The sequence below is a fragment of the Leuresthes tenuis genome, unplaced genomic scaffold (genome assembly GCF_036924035.1).
Source record: "Leuresthes tenuis unplaced genomic scaffold, fLeuTen1.0.hap1 SCAF_9, whole genome shotgun sequence".
NCBI lineage: Eukaryota > Metazoa > Chordata > Actinopteri > Atheriniformes > Atherinopsidae > Leuresthes > Leuresthes tenuis.
The window spans coordinates 24,956,939-24,971,987 of NW_027325363.1; the positions used below are offsets into that span (position 1 = coordinate 24,956,939).

Below are 15,049 nucleotides of genomic sequence, written 5' to 3' on the forward strand. Positions count from 1 at the left end.
CAATGCCAGGGGGGTCATATTATACAAAACAGTAATAAATTAGTTCATAAAAATGTTATATAAAGTGCATCGCTCAGTGGTTTTGATGGCTTTTCTCTTTATAGAATGTAGGATTGTTGTAATGTATTGTTTGAGCTCCTTCTCAAAAATTAAAAAGATGGTTTGTGATTAGAGAATTTGGATTTGTGTATATGGTATTTAGCAAGTAAAACAAGCAGGTTAATTATGTAATATTCACAACATAAACATGAGTCTGTGTACGCTGAAGACACTTTTGTTTGTTTCCATTTGTCTGGAGGTGTTGTCCTTTTGGTTCAAAGGACGGATCACTGGTCCAATCAGCGACGACTCATGTCAAATCTCACTGTCCCTTTAAAATCTTTCAGAAAATTGTGTGTATTAAATTGTATCGAATAGAATCATAAAATCGTACCGAATCGTTGGCTGAATGTCGTGTATCGTATCGTATCATGAGATTAGTGTATCGCTACAGTCCTAAAGTAACCGAATACTTTAGAATAATTTGTGAGTCGGCATGGATTCATCTTGTGTTTTGCACAAACAGGTAGTGAAAGACACGACCTACAGTATTATTGCCCTGTACAGAAAAGAGGGCCCAAGGCAGCCCACTGACCATCCATACCACCTCTCTGCAGTTCAGAGAGCTGTCACTGCTGAAACCAAGATGTGAACTGAACCATGTGGAAAACAAATGTACTATGGCCAAAAACACACGAGCTGATGACACGCAACGCACTCACTCTGATTGAGGCCAGTAAACTTCCTGTTTTTCCCCAGTAGTTACGATGGCCTATCTTGTTTATCAGGGTGTAACACAGAGAGGTTCACAAGAATAACTGCAGGGAGTGTGTGCATTTTTGGTCCAAGCACGAGGATATGTTTAAAACAGGGTAGTGGATAAATACATATGATCTGCCCAGAAAACAGCCCTGAAAATAAGTCCCAACACACAGCTCCAGTAGGGCCACACATAGGGTGACCGGTTCCAGGAAGTGTGCTGTTGAACAGTGATAACATCTCAGGCCAGAGACAGTCAATGTTTAACTCTGACTTTATTCAAGTCATTGTCACATGATCCTCTGCAAGTGTGTGTGTGTAAGTTATAGTGATTTTTAGGAGAACATTCAAAAGTAAGACAGACAGAGAGTCTACTATGGAGTGGTTGAAAGATTAGGTCTTTGCTGGAGGACAAACCCGCTCTCAGCTCTGTTCAAGCGACATCAATGGATTAGGTTTTTGGATTATTTTTCTAAATTTGTTTTTAGGCCTGAGCCGAAAATGCGTGGAGTTGCACACTAAAAGTCACCTGTTCCATCCAACAATAAGGAATGAAATGTCAAAGTGTTCTCTTTAACTCTTCACGTTGGCACCTGACACGCCAGATGGTTTGTTACACAGAACCATCTGGGTGGAAAGGAGCGAGCACTTTCCAAAAATAATAGGTAGGGAATTGGAAGGAGCACGTTATACAAGGAACCGGTAAATGAATAGGAGCTGCCGGTAATGATTGTGGTAACACCCAAAACCCACCTGTAGCAAAAAGTCTATTCATTACATTATGCCAGGACAATGGGAAATAGGTTCAGCAATGACGTGTAATATGGAGGGTGAAAAACAGACAATTATAACCAGCCTCAAAATCAATATCCATCCATCCATCTTCTATACCGTCAATCTGTTAATCAGGTAGCGGGTGGGCTGGAGCCTATCCCAGCTGTCATCGGGCGAAAGGCGGGGTACACCCTGGACAGGTCGCCAGTCCATCACAGGGCCACATAGAGACAAACGAGACAAACAACCATGCACGCTCACACTCCCTCCTACGGACAATTTGGAGTCACCAATTAACCTAACATGCATGTTTTTGGATGGTGGGAGGAAGCCGGAGTACACGGAGAGAACCCACGCATACATGGGGAGAACATGCAAACTCCACACAGAAAGGCCCATAACAAATTTTCATACCAAATCAATATTTGGTATGAAAACCTTTATTTTTATTAACACAGCCTGAACACCTTTAGGCAAGTTTTTTAGTAATTTCTTTAAGTAGTCTTCAGGAATAGTTCTCTGGGTTTCTTGAAGAAAATTTCAAAGCTGTCCTTTACATGTTGGCTGGATTGTGTTCCGTTCTCCGTCAACATGATCTTACACTGCTTCAGTAAATGTTGAGGTCTAGGCTCAAGACCTGTTCCAGTGGAGTTTCAGTCCAGTTCTTTTGTAATCTGGCATACCTCAACCTTTCCCTTCCTTAAGAATGGAAACCAGCTCTGATGAAACTTCAAGGAACAGTGGATGGGTCAACTGAAAGGTCAGCTGCATCTCTCAGCCCCCCATCCAAAATAATGTTATTCTTCTCAAACTGTTATCTTTCAAACGATGCGCCCTTGCGAGACATCGCTGGTACCAAACTGCTACATGATACATTTTAAAATTGTCTGTTATGTACAGATACAACACTAGATCGTCCGTTGAATTAGGTGCCTTCATATGCTTGAATGGTTCATAGAACAGTGCTAATTAGCTTGACAAAACACATTCCTATGAAAATGGTCTAGTACAAAGGCTGGACTGAAAATACGTGAACAGGCTGCACAAAGAAGAAACTCTGAAATATTCTTTAAACAGTCTGCTTCCTTGGAAGCAAAATATAGGGAAAATGAGAGGTAGCTCAAGACTCCCGCATATTACTGTAAAACAGGCTCTTAATCTAAATCATCAGAACACTCAGCGTGTGTGTATGGTACCATAAAACCTGGCTGACTTACTGGAAGCATTCATTTGTTAGCACCAGAAATGGTCAAGAAATTCCCTTAATGGCATTCAAGAAACACAGGACAAAAAGTGGAAATGGAGCACATGTATTACAAAAGCAACAGCATTTTTCTTTTAGGGCCCCATCTCATCTAGAGGAACTTATTAAGTAATATACTTCTTAAGAGTTTTGTTCAGATGAAGAAAATCCAGCAAATTTGACCTACTTTAGATTTTTAATAAGGCTTTAGTTTTCCTCTAATTTACCACTCTCAGAACAAGGAGTGGGCAGGTGAGGAGCCGAAGCAGTTTGTGTGCACAACCGTGGACAAATGAGAGGTTCTTTCTGCGGGGCATCAGCGGGAGGAAAACAACTTTCACCACACTGCACAGAGTAGTGGCTAGTGACGTCAACGTCAAGTGTTACACGCTGCTTGTGCAGTCTCTTCTGCAAAAGTAACACACATAAGTGCACGTAGACCTGCTCGGTCCTGCAGGACCAACAGAGAGGCAACTCTTTTCATCATCGGGGTCTTCCTGTGTCACCCTCATCATTTCACAACCACCACAGTGAGAGCCTAACTTTGAAATGACTCTCTTTCTCCCCATTTGACCACAAAACACACCCTTCCCCTCCTCCACCCATCCTGGTACAGGAATGTAAGGAATGTTAAGGCCTTAAATGACTGGGGGCTTCATCACCGACCAAGACTCTCACTGTTCTTTACCTTGGGGCACTACCAGACACACACACACACACACACACCTCCAATCTTCTAACATGCCCTTTCTTTCTTTTCTTTTCACTGCATGGACCATGAGGGTCAGTCCTATGTTTTTAATTCTTGTTATTCTCATAAATACTGAAGCCATGAAGTGCTTCCTTTGTATACAGTTGATTGGGTTTTGGGGCCCAGAGGGCTGCATAATAAACCGATATGCCTTGAAGGCACTCCCTGCCTGACACTGCATCATTGTCTTTTTCTACCTTGCAGTGACAACCGAAGGGCATAAAAACAATCATGTTAATAATTTGGAATGTCAACAACCTGCTTAAAAGAATCAGAAACAAAATAGAAAAATGTAAACTACAATCTGCCTGACGAGGTAAGACATCAACTTAACACATTTTGCTGAGTTTTTAACTACAGACAGATATCAGACGGTGTGACAATGAGTCAACATATGCTAAAAAGGAATGTGCAAGTGCACACATTTCATGCATCTCCCAAACCAAGTGTGGCCTGAGTGGCTATTACACTCGACTGTGCGTCATCGTGGCTTCACCATAAACAAAAGGACTACTGTCTGTCCATTCTAAAAACAATGCACACCCCACTCATTAGCACAGTGGGATGTTTATGAGCCTCCATGACAGCAGACCATGAGAAACTCACACACAGAAGGGTTCGACACTTAAAGTTTGAAGTATTTCACACGAAAGCCTTCGATCATTGAAAAACTCTATGGTGTCTGTGTCTATCTGAGGCCTTTACCCACTTCTGCCCTTCTTTCCTTAATTTCCATCTCTAAAAACTATTCTGAGGTGCTTTCAGGTGGGTGGAGTTCAAGCCTCTGATCTTAAAAGTTTCTCTCACATGCTGTAAATCAGTTACCTTTCGTCTGCCTGGCTGAGCAAAAGTCCATTGCAGGCTGGGATACAGTACTGAGGATCGCTTGGATGACAAGTGCATGTTTATTCAACACCGGACAGAACTATAAGACAGGTGCACGGTGTAGCTCAACACAGGCAGAGGTCATATAGTTTAATAGGACAAAGGGGAGACAGAACTGAGAAGGAGGCAGCGAGAGAAACTCAACACTGTTCAGACTTAAGGAGTCTATAAATAAGGAGAACAGCAGGATGCTGATGACATAGCTTTGGAATTAAAGTCATCTATCCATCTATACACATGTAAGACAAATGTCATTCTACACCAAATAAGACAGAAATAAGGGATAAACTCTGTCCATAATGCATCATCTCCAAAAACAGCCCACGTGTTGTAAGACTTTCCAGTTTTTAGCAACATCTGGATATGTGGGAGAATAAATGTTGGTAGTATGGCAGCATGCGAGCGTACCTCAGTGTGTCTGCACATTTAACCAGAAGTTCTTTAGATCTATCACAAGGCTCAACGTGTGCTCACAGAGTACGCGTGGGACAGAGTGTGTGTCGTCATCAGCATCACCTGACATGCACGTTTTTTTGGACAGTGGGAGGAAGCCACAGGGACACAGCATGCAAACTCCCCACAGAACGGCCCCAGCTGACATTCAAACCAGGAACCCTCTTGCTGTGAAGTGACACTGCTAATCACCACACAGCCATTTTGCTCATGTAAATACCCTTATTATTGCTCCATTAAAGCCAAGTAATTCAACAAACTTGACAAACATGCATTAAAACTGCCTCCGGCTTCAATAAATCGAGTGCAGCATTTGACCCTCACTTAAATCATGAAAATTCCAAATGATACACAACTTCATCACCAAATCAATACTATACCGATGCCTCCGCTATATACAGCAATGTGAAATATGATCACCAATACTGGAGTTCACTGTTTGAGAAGCTTTGCATTCGATCGCCCTATGATGGACGGCCAACATGTCCAGAGCGTATCCTGGCTGTAACGCAGTGTGACCCTCAACAAGAGCAAGTGGATCTAAGAACTAACGGATGGAATTGACTAACACAGCTGTCAATGCATTTTCTCTGGAGATTTTCCTCTTGAAGTTAAATTTGACTGAATGACAAGCAAAGCTTCTCCAGGTTTATATACAGGCAGCCGCTAGCCACAAATGTAGTGCGCAGGTAAAGGCAGACAGGCTTTTCACTTACACCAAACGTGTTCTTATGTTACATAGTATATAACACAGTATAACATAGAAGTTATAGACTATGTGGACTTAAATTACACGTAATTTTCCAAGCTGTATAAATGTTGTTTTATATGCTATTTCACTGAGAATATACATAACTCTGTGTTGTTGATCACCTGAGAATCATCAGATTAACGTCTAACAACTAGTGTCTGGATCCTTTTTTGTTGCCGTTATTGTGAAATTTTCGGCAGATGGGAGCATGAAACAACCTGCAAATAATCGCTTCTTACCCACGTTTGCCGACAACGATTCAGCGCAACAGGAAATGTTTCCAGTTGTCCGACAGATGATCTGTGGATGAGTCTATCTGCCAAATACCAACACAGCAGTGTCTCACCTTCACACCGGTGCCGCATCCCACTGCACAACAACAGCCTGCATCACCCAGCGCACAGAGCAGCCTGCAGCATGTTAGATGAGTCTGCACTTCCTACAAGAACGAGACTGTGATGTTTTAAGTGAGAGCGAGGGCCAAACGAGCCGACTTAAAAAAAACTCTCAAGTCTGTTTGGAGGACGACAAGATTTTCTTGACGTTAAGAGTGTGGGATGGAGGCTGCCAAGGTTTGAATTGGTTTATAGATTTTGCCTACTGGATTCAATTTAGGCAAATTTGTTGCTATCCACATATGCACTTGACCACATGTGGTTTGAGTGCAGACAGATTCCTCTCCGCTTTTACTGTTTTACATTACACTCTACAACAGTACAGTGGCTTTCTCTTTTCATTACATATCCCTCTCCTGCTGTCTTCCCTGCATTCCTCGGCAGGTCCCGGCCTGCTGTGCAGTGAAGATGAGAATTCCAACAGGCCACTCTCACCTCTCAGTCAGAGGCATTCCTCGCTGTGGCAATTTCCATTCCTACGTATTCACCATCCTCTGTCCTTAATCAGCACTGCCAGAAGACACCATTCTGAGGCTTAAATGCAGTCACGGTAATCATGACAGCCAGCAGACAAATTGCAAAAAAGCCACATGGCACAAACTAATCCTCACAGAAGACATCCATCATCTCCCTTACACATTGTTCTTTGAGAGGATATTATGCAAGCCTTGTGCTGTAATGAGTGGCAACTGCTTTAAAAGTGAAACGGCAGGAAGTGTGAGTGAGTAAGAGAGCAAGAGGGTGGAGGGACATGCAGGGACATAAGGGAAAAGAGACACAAAGAAATGGCAATTGCAACACACGGGTGTTTTACTCCAAATGAGCTGGTTGTTCTCACACAGGCAATGCAAAAAAACAAAGTTTTATCCGAGGCTACGAGACCGCTGCTTTTCAGATGTGGAGAAAAAGTAAAGTATTGAATTAAAAGCATTCAATGGCGGCAGTGAGAGAGGGACAAAAAAAAACAACTCATACCTGCCAGGCTAAAACCAGAAGGTCAGGGACCATTAACACACAGGGAGCCTGTCCACAATGAAAGCAAACATACTGCATTTAGTAGAGTATACTGCAAGTTATCATTTTCCAAATGAAACCTCCCAAATCCGAATAAAATGCAACGCTGGTGCCATTACAGGAGAGAAAAACAGAAAAAAGTGTGAATGGAATAGACTGAGGTAAAAAATGTGAAATGTTGTGCTTGGGATGTTGACAATGAAGTAAATCTGGTTAAGTTGAGGCAGGAAAAGCCTTGTTTGTGTGATATGCCTACCAGCTGCTATCTCGACCGCCAGGAAGGTCACAGCACAGAGAAAAATAGCAGTGGGAATCGCAGTCACGTCTTTAAGCCTATGAATCAGTCGGTGCCATGAATGCACAGTCTGACTTCATCACACACCAAAGTTTACTAGATCCATGCCATAATGTGTAGCTTGACATAAAGTTTTTCAGAGTTCTGAAAACTCAGAGTCAAAAGATGCTTTAAGTTTTCAAACTTTCCCATACCGCTTATTCCGTAGTGACGTGAACACTCCTTAAAGCTGAAGGTCAGCATTTTCACCTTGTAGCTACTGAATCGTAACACATCTTCGGTTTCTACTGCTGTTCGCTCTGAAGTTTTCACACACACTGAAATAAGAGTTGGGAGCCTCTGAGCACAGGAATAATACAATGAGAAACGTGCTGTGGAACTGAAGACTTCGACCAAACACACTGATGCCATTCAAAGAACGTGTGCTCGTTTCAGCTAACAAGTATTCTTGCTTGAATTTTACCAGTGAGTTGAAGCATGATAGTTGCCACAGAGACCGATGACACGTTTTCTCTAAAGTTGTAACTCACTTTCCTCTGTCAGGTAACATCACCACATCAGGAATCTTCCAACAGAAAACAACCCAACTTCATGTTCAGCTTCGTAAGGCAAATGATACAGAAGACAGATGCCATCTCTGCTGTTTTTGTCAAACACTTGGTTAGAATTCTGCTTTCATTTGTGCCCAGTTTCTCAGAGAGGCCCGCTTTCAGACTAAATCTGGCTTGGGGTAAATAGCTGCATTGTTGGCTGACGTCTGAAGAGTGACGTCAGCTCGCCTTATCAGTGTTCTCCAACTTTACCTCAGAGGGGACTTGACACCAGACCCTGCTCTATGCAGGGCTGTCAGGACCACTGGATATCAACATTTGTAACTAAATGATGAAAAATTGGGAATTTCTATTTTTCCCCCTAATCTGGAATACGCGTGTCCAATTTATCACAAAGCACACCGGCTGCGTCTGCAGACATAGAAGGAACTCAAACTCTGATATACAACAGGTTTTTTTTCCTCTTCTGTTATCAAGCACGAAGAGAAAGGGGGCCAAAAGATGCGTAATAACTGTGGCATGCTGAGTGCAAACATGCAAGCACACACCAAAAAGAGAGAGGGAGAGAATAGAAAAAGAACTCTCACGATATCCATGTGCAGATCCAGCAATTTTATTGGGAGACGTTACTGGTTTGGTAGACGTGCCAAAACCTGACTCCAAACTGCAACATTTCGCCGGAGACTCCCTAACTGTTCATTCAGGATCACTCTCAGTGACGTCGGAGCAAAAGCGTCCAGCTTTGGAACAAATATATGTCTTTGTGAAAGCAAACACAAAAGGCTTACCTGAGGAAATATCTAAAACAAAATGTTGCTGCCGAGTGAGAGAATGAAACAGAGAGAATGAGAGGATGAAACAAAGGTGAAGCTGTGCAACAATGACAGAAAAGAGTATGGAACAACGTATAAAGCACAGCACTCGATCATTCAAACACAGTGGAGGCGGTGAGGTGCAGTGGACTACATGTCGGCTACAGGAAGCAGCGGCAAACGTTAAAGAACAAACAGATAACAACCAAAACCATACCTCGAAGGCAATGGTGGGGCTTGATGAGGGAAAAGACATGCAACGCCCTGAAATTTCACCTAAATTCAAACCAAACAAGCTTGCCTTTTAACTTACTGAGAACAATACTCCAGAAAGATGTACTAATGAGCAACAGAGCAGAAACACACTGATCTGTTCAGGTTAAGGCTACTGTTCACATCCATTTTCATCCACTTATCCCGTTTCCAAACTATTAATGCAATATTGTCGTTCAACCCCAATCACTGCTTAAACTTTACGCTTTAACTTGATGGTTTCAACCTCATCGTGATGTGCTAAAAGCAAAATTGGGAATATGCATGGACCCGTTCCATCTGTCAGGTATACATGAACGTCCATTACACACTCACCTGTGGCATCTGAAGGGGACTGACCAGATGGTAAAGAGTGAGGGTCCAAAAAATAAAAAATGAAATAGCTCATACTGAAACAAGCGCACGATTTTTTTATGAAATAAAAGCTGACTGCATGATTTACTCTGTGGAGTTTCACATCCTCTTTCTTTGGCTCGTCTGTCGGTCAATTTCTCAACAATAAAGCTGACACACTGTCGTCAGCTGAGCAGGAGTCAGCTTACTGAACAAGAGCAGGGGGAATCACCGACATGTATCTCCGACTAAAAGAGCTTCTGAGCTCATTTCCCCGAAAAAAAACAACAAAAAACAGATTTTTTTTTCACATCTAAAAAAATCTAAGGCATCATCTTCAAGCCACAAAGTTCCAGTGAAAACACCGTCTGTAGGTCACTCCGGAATGCTACATTCCGTTCTCGTCAGGAGGGAGCACTGAACAAACAGCTAAGACCTAATGAGTTTGTTGTTGACCTGCTTTGAGGTAGAAGTCAGTGCCAGCGAACACATTTTGAATTCTGAAACGCATTAAAAAAAAAACTGCAACTTAAAACTGTGGCCAACACACTCACGGTGCAGCCTGCGGTCTGTTTTACACTCTAGAGTGACTTTATGCAGATTAATGGCTGACAAACTACTCTTGCCGCTGCTGAATTAGAAAAACATCAACTTTACATGGACTATTAAGTTATGGAAATTGCGAGGGCGCCACCGTTATTATAACCAGCAAAAATGCGATGTTAATTTGACAAGACCGGGTGAACGTAGTTTTTTTTTTTTTTTTTTTTGACGTGACGTCTTCATTCCGCGGGTGAAAAACGCACCGCTTAAAATCAGTAACTTAAAAAGTGGGGACCTACCTTCATTCACTTCTCAGTGTCAGGTCGTTGAAGAATGTGCCGGATAAATAAAAACAGCTCAGAGGTAACACTGTCGCGACGTCTTCGCCAAACAAACTGTTCTCGCACACAAGGCGCCTGTGCGGACCCAGCAGCTCTAAAAGTCTCTCTCTCCGTGGGACACAGGACTCGCAGGTGGACAGCAACGCGGTGTGCTTCCTGTTTGTTTGAGAAGGTGAAGCACCACCACCAACACATTTCCCTCCGCCAGCTCCCTCTCTGCTGCCCCAGTCACCGCCACTATCAAAGTCCTGCTGAGCGAGCCCAAGAGGACATCCGGACAGAACTTCAAGAATAAAAGCAGTTATTCATTTATTTGATATCAGACTATTATTATTATTATTATTATTATTATTATTATTATTATTATTATTATTATTATGTCGGAAGCTAACTATACGTTGGAGTTTGAAAAACAAGCTATTACTTGGACACCAAGGGGCTTTATTTGAAAAACAGTAATATTGAGGGGAATTATTTAGGTGGTAGTAGAATTTTACCTGAAGAGTACTTGCAATCGTCACTGTACTAAAAAGAAAAAACTATATTATATCTACGCAAGAGGAAATGTTTCCAGTTGTCGGACAGATGATCTGTGGATGAGTCTATCTGCCAATTACCAACACAGCAACGTCTCACCTTCACACCAGTTCCGCATCGCACTGCACAACAAGAGCCTGTATCTTCAGATATATCTGTCAACAGTGTTTGTACTTTGTGTCTAAACATCCTGAATACACCTCTGTTAGAAGGCACCTTGAATAGACCTTCCATGCACTATTCAGCATAGATAGGCCATCCTACATGCAAACTGACATGTGTATGTGGAGGCTGATGTGCACCGTGCTGTAAGTTTTCTGTATTAGAAACAGTAACCTACTGTCCTTCAGGTTGCAGGGCTTAAATCCCCAGGACAGCTTGTAACCTGGTGTGACCAGATCCACCGCATTTATTGTAGACGTATCCCTCTTATGAGTTCCACAAGCATCTTTCATCATCTTTCGTCAAGCTGATCTGACTGCAGGGTTTATATCTGTGAGGAAATGTCCCAGGAAATTAATGATTTCTAGAGAGAGTTCCTTCATATGCTGAGAGAGGTCCAAATTGCACACTTGTTCCTCTGTGTATTTTTTATGTTGTACGGATAAAGGACTAAACACAAATATTCTATGTCAGAAAGAATACACATATTTTAAAGTTTGAATTGTTTTCAGCGTGCGCAGTGTTCCAGTGTAAGTATATCCACCTAGCACCCAAAACTTAAACAACAACAGTGAAATATAATTTAAACGTGTGAAATCATGTCTTCTGTCAAGTGGCTACGAGGCTTTTATTGTGAAGGCCACGTCTTGTTTTCTTGTGGGTTCGTTCAGTGCTTTGCTGATTTGAGGCAGACATTGTGACAGCCGGCTTTCCTTCGACGTTTTGTACCTATAACGGGTACAAAAGACAGATTAATTTAGTCCGAAATCAAATATTTGTCACCTCCTTCAAAAGAAAGGCCAGACTGACTATAAAGACTAGTTTGTTTTCAAATGGCAGTCGGCTTACAAAGAATTTGTTAAAACAGGAGTCATAAATAGCCGTTTATCACCACGTTAAGCCATTAAAACAATGTTGTTCAATAATGACCCCACTGACTTGCGTGGAATGGGTATTTTATCTTTATCAGAGATCACTATTTAATTTATCCAACAACATAAATTGGTAGTAAACTATGAGATTTGCTGCCATCTAGTGGTAAAGGAATTATCAATATTATTTATCATTTGCTACAGTATTTAAGGTGGTTTGACGAAAACGCGAATCAGTTACTATGTTTTGGTCATGTTTTACGCGATCATCAAAGCAAATTACATGTTTTTTTATAAGGCATATAAGGCACATTTAACCAAACAGCTGTACACAACATTAACCACAGTTACAATAGTAAAACCAAAAGAAAAAAAATAACCACAGACAGGTTAAAAGCACATGAAATCCATCGTGATCTATGCAGAGATTGGATTGTTAAAAAGCTGAAAAAATAAGAGGGGGTAGGACAGTATGGAGGGGGTGAAAAATAGATGGAAATCAAGCTCCTTTAGGGATGTGTGGTCAGGGATGAAAAAGATCTCAGGCTTCGAGGTGAAGGGGGATTGGAGTGACAGAAGTCAGTATCCTGACAGAACAATGGCTCTGTGAGGTCTGTGAAGCTGGCCTCCACCTCACACTCTATCTGTACCCACAGCCTCCCTTGTGCCCACAGTCCAACTCAGAGACCTTTCATCTTCAAAAATTGTAGTTGTGGGGTATATCAATGACGAGCAAGAGTCTGAGTACAGAGAACTGGACTGTGGGAGGACCAAAACTAATTTGTGTCCTGGCAAAAGACGTGGAGGTGGTTAAGGAATACAGATACTGAGATACCTGGGTGTTCACCTCAAGAACAGACTAGACAGAAAATGCAACACTGAGGTGTTATACAAGAAGGGAACAAGTAGACTTAATTTTTTGAGGAAACTTAGGTACTTAAATGTCTAAACCAAGATGTTGCATAACTCTGTGAGTGCAATCTACTTTGCATCTGTTGGAGGATCAGAACGAGTGACTCAAAGAAATTGAAAGAAAAACTGTCTCTGTGCTGGGGACTGCTTTAGACACCTTAGTGCTGAATATTAAAAAAAGAATGCTGCCCAAGTTGCTCAATATAATGGACAACACTGTACACCCTCTGCACAATGCAGTGACCAACGGAAATGTGTTCAGTCAGACTTCTTCAGCTCTGCTACAACAAAGTGCGGTACATTCCTGCCAGCAGCAGTAGCCATACCCTGCTTATGGTAAATAATTCTGAATTGATTACTAATGACTATTTTTTACTGTTAAATGCTAATTGGAAAAAAAATGTGTACTGCGTAATGCACACTAATTTAATTTCCCTTTGGGATTGATAAAGGATTGAATTTTATTTCACTCAATCCATTCAATATAAGTAAAATAGTGAAAAATAATTCTTGTTATGATAACTGTCTTCAAGCCATTACCAGAAAAGATGGATTTCAATTTAACAATGTTCCTTAATTGAAAAAGAAAAAAAATTGTCAAATTTCAGATAAGAATCAAACTTGACTCCTAAATTCCTGACATGGGTCTGACGCTTGAATGACCATAAGAGGCTTGATAAAACTTAACTGAAGATATTTATTAGCCATTCAGCATGTCACGTCTTTTAGACTGCCTAGGATATAAGGAAAGGCAGTATTGTGTATCATCTGCATAGCTCTGGAATGAGATATTGTACTTGTGGAAGAAAAAGCCCAAGGGAAACACAAATAGAGTAAAATTGGTCCCAAAATGGATCCTTGAGGAACTCCATTTCTGACTGGCGCTCTTGAGGAGGAGAAATCCAGTATCTCAACAAAGAAAGTCCACACTATTAAATCACATAATGGCTGGTAAGAAAAGTTTATTGACTTAGTATTCAATCTGAGAAGACACTTATCCATCAGATCCATGTCTGACAGAAGAAAAAGCAAATCCTCTTGGTCTTTCAAGAATGCCAGTCTAACTCATATAGCAGCCATGGGCTCAACCCACACTTTTCCAGCAATGGACGCCCTGAGTCTTGAAGGTCAGTGCCTGTGAGTGTGCTGAAACACTGCATCAGGAACCTCCTCGTGAACAGGACAGGCCATTCAGTCTTTAGCTGCTGTATGTTAGGTGCTGGTGTAACACTGACGGAACGACCCTGTGCCTCGTATGTGAGCATCGTGAGCTCACACTGTTGCCCTGTCAGTACCCTTTGGGCCCTCTCCAGAAAAAATATTTTTAAGCTCCTCCTTCTTCTTAAGTAGAGACTCTTCCTGTTTCTCCCTCAGGTAGCTCACACAGCTTACAGTTTATACAGCCATGGCTATCTGTTTTTGCCCTTTATTCTGATTGTTTTGGCCGACTATTCCACATTGCCACAGCAGGTCGTTTTAGCATTCTTAGCCGTGCAACGGTGTTGCTCCTGTGCTGGTTGTTTAAGCGTGTTTTCAAGCATGTAAACACAAAGTAAAGTGTTCACTGCCTATTTGATTGCCTTCATCTGTTCTGTCCTGAATACTGTTAGGATACTGATTAACAATGCTCTTTGCAACAATAATACACTGACTCAGGGTGGGATTTAAGCATATCGCACTCATGACATTTACTGTAACTCTAAGTAGGTGCCACCTATCAGTCTCTTCTGGTCTCTCTTTGTTACAGAGGCAAACCTTTAGACTTGGTCTGGTCTTCTCCCAAGATGTCCACTGCTGCACAGTGATAGGGTGCTGTGTTGGAAATGTGTTCTGTGAAGATGATGATGATGATGTCAGTGTCAGTGGTGTCAGAGTCAGTATGATCATAAGTCACTGCAGAGTCTCCTAACTTGTTCAGTTGGCTGTCCATATCTGAAGACAATAAACAAGACAAAAACAGTGGACTGTGTACTACACATACAGAAAAGGCAAAGAATTTGAATTAAAAAAATACTTCAAAAATTATTACAGCAAGTGCATCTAGTACAGTCACAAGACTGTGTTTCTGTCATGTTCTCTATAACATTTCAACAAAGCTTGTTTTCAAATGAATCACTAAGAGACAGTTTATGGTGTATTGCTTTTGGGCTACTGAAGAAACATGGAGTTGCAACAGCAGAGAGAAGAGGAGAGCGACTCTCACTCTGGAACTTTAACATACATATTATGGTCGATGTAAAGGCTGCCATGTTTCCCTACAAATTTGCAGTTTAATCTCTTCACAACATGCATACATTTATGATCTGGTTAATATGTATTTACACTCTTGACAAAAAACGTACTTCTATAAAAAC

At 41.6% G+C, this 15,049-nt stretch overlaps 1 protein-coding gene across 2 annotated transcripts in view; it reads right to left on the reverse strand.

The window, feature by feature from the left end:
- Positions 1-10,458, reverse strand: part of pik3cb (phosphatidylinositol-4,5-bisphosphate 3-kinase, catalytic subunit beta) — a 50,102-nt gene extending 39,644 nt beyond the window's left edge. For both annotated transcript variants that reach the window (XM_072392984.1, XM_072392985.1), the window contains exon 1: positions 10,171-10,458. The gene's annotated coding sequence lies outside the window, so the exon portion shown is untranslated. The remainder of the gene's footprint in view (positions 1-10,170) is intronic.
- Between the last annotated feature and the right edge of the window lie 4,591 nt (positions 10,459-15,049).